At 35.1% G+C, this 5,675-nt stretch overlaps 1 pseudogene; it reads left to right on the top strand.

Moving 5' to 3' along the window:
* Positions 1 to 3,001: 3,001 nt before the first annotated feature.
* Positions 3,002 to 4,759, top strand: LOC110713753 (annotated as a pseudogene).
* The last annotated feature ends 916 nt before the right edge of the window (positions 4,760 to 5,675 follow it).

The raw sequence follows: 5,675 nt of genomic DNA on the forward strand, positions 1-5,675 counted from the left end.
ACAAATTTTCGAAGTTATGCTCATTTTTTTTGTAATTTTTCGTTTTTATTATTGTGGTTTTTGTTTGTTCTCTACATTTTGGTCTAAATTCATTATTTTGTGCTTGAATTGCCGTTTTTATTTCGTTAATTTTCGTTTTATTTTGGTTATTTGTGTCTATTTTCATTAATTTGAAGTTAACTTTGGTTTTTGGGGGTGAATTTCCTATATTTAAAGGTTATTATTGTTTATGTGTTTAATTTCATTTACTTTATTCAATTTGGTGGATGTTTTATTGTTTTCTTTTCGTTTGATTTTTTTGTTGTTTTTTTTTTTGAATTTTGTAGTGTTTTCGATAATTCCTGTAGTTTCATTCATTTTTTGTTCGTTTTTTTGTGCAGTTTTTTTTTATATTACTTGATATATATTTTTATTTGTATTTTTTTGACGTGTTGTTATTTTTAGGTATTTTTTTAGATCTTGTTAGGTTTCATTTTAATTTTGATTCTTGTTAGGTTTGATTTAATTTTTATTTTTCTTGGTTTTAATGTCGTAGCTTTTGTTTTTTGGGGTTTAATTCCAGATCTAAAGTTTGCTTGTGGGTATTTATGTGTTTTTTTTGTTTTCTTTGGTGGTTTTGGGTGGCGTTAGGTGGATTGTGGGGGCGGTGGGTGGTGGTTTGTAAGGGAGAGGATGGTGGTTAATGTATACAGTGGGTGAAGGGGGCTGAGTTGGTGTGGGTTTTCCTTTTTTTTTATTTTTTTTTTATTTTGCGACGGCTTTTGACCATCGCTAAAAGGTATTTTGCGACATTTTTGTAAACCATCGTAAATTTGCGACAATTGTATGCTGTCGTAAGCTAATTTATGCGACAAAATTTAAAACTGTCGTTGAAATTAAAAAAACCGTCATAATTTTTTTTACGACAGTCAAACTGTCGTAAAAATGAAATTTTGCGACAAACCCATTACGACAATTGGCTGTCGTAACTATTTTTAGCGACGGTTTTAATCATTTTTGTGACAGAATTTGGCTGTCGCAAAATTGCTAATTTCTTGTAGTGGGAATAATTTTTTTTTTCTTTTTTGTTTGTTTTCTTTTCTTTCAATATTTTTAATTTTTTAAAATTTTATTAGACCAATCACGTGCTGACAATAGACTTTTTTTAGAAAAAAATTAAAAAAAATTACCCTTCCAACATGTTACCGGTCATTAGGACCATTTAAGGCAAACATACCCTATAGTTAAAATTATTTGATAATAAACATTTGTTGGAATTATTAAAAGTAAATCGGTCATAATTGGTGTTGATGCTTAAAGGTTTTGATGATGGTGAACACAAAATAGCAAACTTCATCTTATAATTATTTTCTAAGTGCTGGAAGAACAGGATGTTTTATGAAGATTCAAAGAAAATCAAGAAGAAAGTTAAAGTCAGTAGAAGAAGAGTTCCAACCGGGAACTAACTGAGTTCCCTAACAGGAACATGAAGACAACAAGTTTTACAAGAACTTGGCCTGTGAAGTTCCAATTAAGAACTGGAAATCAAGTGACCGTAAGAACTTACTCCTGGACAACTTGAAGCTCAAGTATCCTAGAATACAATACATTTGACGAAGCAATTTAGTTTTGTTAAGTTTTTTATTCTTCAGAATTGATGTAATTATGATTGGTAGGTTTACATATTATATCTATTAGAATCGTGACAAAAGATTGGCAAGCTTAATTTAGGAAAGTTTTAAAGAACATAAGTATTGTGAAAAGATTTATTAAAAATATTTTATTTCATAAATACCGGATTTACTAAAAGATATTATTCTTTTCATAATTTATCTTTGATAAGTTTTCTGAAAAGATTTTCTTCTAAAAAGATTTACATAAATTGTGTTTTGTGAATTATGGTAGTTTTACATTATTCAAAAAAAAAGGTAGTTTTACAAATTTATCTTTTTGAAAACCCTACTTTCTATGCGAGCTAGTCTTGTATAAATTGTAGAATTTACATTTCATATTTATTTTGTGAGTTTTTGTGTGTAGAATTCGAAAAGTGCTTAATTGTGTAAGTTTGCCAAATTCATACTTTGTTATATTAGTTTCGGATTTCATGTGTAGCTTTCCTTTCATATACTAGAGATCAATTGTTTGTATTGGTTGGGTCCTTTACATTCTGTTTTATATTCCGCAAAAATAGTTACTAGAAACTCACATACAATTCACCCCCCCCTCTTATAGTGTTCGTCTCAACTAACAGTTGGGTTTATTAAAGTGTAATTTTTTTCCCAATTTTATGTATAGCACTTTGCTTTTACAAAAATCTCTAATTTATTTTATTTATAGCCCTTTATGTTCAAATTAAATTTCATTTTTAATACCTCTGTACTAAATACAATGAATTGAGTATTCGAGTGTACGTGTTTGTAAAAGAGAGAGTCAACCTCACAAGACAAAAAATGTTTTATCTCAAAAATCATATGACGACAAAGTAGTCGATATTATTCCCTTAATCTTAGCTTATACTATGTAGGCAGCATTTAACTCTTTCATCTTATATCAATGTGAGATAGTTACTTGTGTTAATTGAAAAGATTATACATACTTCAATAATGTATCAATTAGCTCTAATAATAATAAAAGTCCGAGCAATCGCTTGTATAAATATATGCAACACTTCCTTCGTTTTTTCAATAGCAACATTGTAATATGTTATTAATTGGTTGTAAGATATATTTTCATAATATCAACTGTGTAATACGAAGTACAAAATAGTAAAAGATACTCCGTATTACGGAGTAACGATTAAATTTTTCTATCAACAAGTGTGTCAAGTCAAACTCCTACAAATTAAAAAAAAAAAACGGTTGGAGTAATAATAGCACTGAGCTTCTAGATTAAACACATTTTTAGTGCATGATAATTATGGAGGACCCTACAAATATAAACAAAAACTGTTGGAGTAATAATTGCACTATGCTAATCCGTACTAGATTAAACACATTTTTAATGCATGATAATTATGAAGGACCCTACAGGCCTACATTATCACTCAAATTATAATGAAAGGTTGAGTAAAGTCCTAAAACACTATACTGAGTACGGAGTTGTTTTTTCCAAAAGCCAAATGTGTCGATTGGAGTTGCCCTTAAAAGCCAATGCATGCAACAGCACAAAATAACTGAATAAACCATCCAATTAAAAGAAAAAAAATAAATAAATAATGGGAGGAAAGCATTTGAAGGTATTGATGTATCCATGGTTAGCAATGGGTCATATAATTCCATATCTTCACCTTGCTAACAAACTTGCCGAAAAAGGTCACATTGTCACTCTTTTGATACCAAACAAGGCCAAACAATTGTTACAATCTAAAAACTTTCATCCATCCTTTATAACATTACATACAATCACCATCCCTCAAGTTCATCCACTCCCTCCGGGTACGGAAACCTGCTCGGATATTCCTTTCCACCTCCAAACCCACCTCGCCACCGCACTAGACCTCACTCGGGTTGAGTTTGAGTCTATTTTTGTTAGACTTCAACACGACCTTGTCTTTTACAACTTCACCTATTGGGTCCCTGAGGCAGTGACTGCCTCTGGATCCCATGCCAAGTGTGTGGCTTACTATATAGTCTCTACTGCGGCCTTGGCTTTTAGTATGGTCCCATCTCGGGACCCACAAAAGGACAGGGCCGCGGTAGAAGAAGATGTGTGTTGCTTGTGCTCCACCGGGCTACCCTTCGTCAACTGTTATCCTTACAGACCCAAAAAGGATTGATAGAGTGTAAAACATATTCCTTGGCCTCAACCATCATTTTAAGCTTTTGGTTGAGTTGGTCCACTAACATGGTATCGGATCCAGCATGACACAAAGGTCACGGGTTTGAATCTCATCCGCCCCTCCTTCAAAGTGAAATTAATTCGCACCAGATATTATCCACATTTCATGCCCAAAGGGCATTTTCATGTGAGAGAGAGTGATAGAGTGTAAAACATATTCCTGGGCCTCAACCATCAGTTTAAGCTTTTGGTTGAGTTGGTCCACTAACAAGGATGCTTGGCTTGTACATGCCATTCGGCGAGGGGGTGACCTTCTACGAGCGGATCACCACGTCGCTCAAGAAGTAGCGACGTCATTGCCATCAAGACATGTCGAGAGATAGAAGACAAGTATTGTGACTACTTGTCTAAGCAGTATGACAACAAGCCAATCCTCCTCTCGGGCTTAGACCTTCCCGAACCCAAAAGAGGCAGAGCTAGAAACACGTTGGGAAAATTGGCTAAGACAATTTAAACCAGGATCAGTTGTTTTTTGTGTCTTTGGAAGTCAAGTTGTACTCGACGTGGATCAATTTCAAGAACTCTTACTCGGGTTTGAAATGACAAAATTACCCTTCTTGGTAGCATTCAAGCCCCCCACGGGTTGCTCAACCGTGGAGGAGGCATTCCCTGAGGGGTTTACAGATAGGATCTGTGATAGTCTAACTCTTTTGAGTAAAGCAATTAAATCTGTTATGGATGAAAATAGTGAGATTAGTGGTTTGGTTAAGAAAAACCATGATATTTTGAGACAAAAATTAGCTCAACCTGGATTAATGAGTGGTTACTTTGACAAATTTGTCAAGGATTTGCAAGCACTCGTTGGTAACAATGTGTGATATTGTTTAGTGTCTCCTTTACCATTTGTTTTTTTGTCTTCCGGTTGAATTCGTTGATATGTACGTAATAAATTATGTGTCCTGTAGGACATTGTTATGTTTCCTTTTTATCAAAGGGTGAAGATTTTTTAGACTAGACCTGGCAATGGGTCATTCGGGTCGGGTATGGGTCCGGTCATTTTCGGTCGGGTCAAGTTCGGGTCAAAAGATTATTAGGTCAAGTTCGGGTCGGGTCGGGTCATTTCAGGTTTCGAGTTGATTTCGGGTCGACTGATAATTGGGTCGGGTATCGGGTCAACACTTTGGGTCGAGTTCGGGTCGGTTCAAGTTTGGGTCAGGTCAATTTTTGGGTCGGGTCAGTTCTGATCAGGTCAATTTTCGAGTCCAATTTCCGGGTCAACTTCTAGTCGAGTCATATTCGGGTGACTCATTGGGTTAAATTCAACTCTGTATATATATTTATTTATTTTTTGACGAAAAACTCACTATATTTATTACACTAGTAGAAAATATCAAAAAGGCACCCCCTAATTGGCACCGGTTCAGTCCAAACCGATGCCAAAAATGGCCTACAAAATTGGTGGGAAGCTGAACCAGAGTAAAAGGCACCAGTTCACTTCAAACCGGTGCCAAAATCATAAAGGTCACCGGTTTGAACCGGTGCCTTTGTGAACCGGGCCTTTAATTATTTAAAAAAAAAGTCGGCCATTTTATAACCCTAAAACACTTAACCTTATCACTGCTCTCACTCCGCCTCTTTACTCCCTCCTCTCCCTTCTCTCTCCTCTGCTCTCCCTTCTCTCTCCTCTAGCTCCCTTTCATTCCCAATCTCTTCTCTTTCTCTTCGAGCATCTCCGCAACAACAACAACAACACCACTGCAACAACAACAACATCACCGCAACAACAACAACAACAACAACACCGCAAAGCCGCCGCCACCATCTCTTCTCTTTAATTTTTTATGGGTTTCATCAAAAAAATTTTGGTTTAATCCACTACGAACACATGCATGAGTAAGGTTAGGGTATAATTTCTTGAT

Source organism: Chenopodium quinoa, unplaced genomic scaffold, assembly GCF_001683475.1.
Source record: "Chenopodium quinoa cultivar QQ74 unplaced genomic scaffold, ASM168347v1, whole genome shotgun sequence".
NCBI lineage: Eukaryota > Viridiplantae > Streptophyta > Magnoliopsida > Caryophyllales > Amaranthaceae > Chenopodium > Chenopodium quinoa.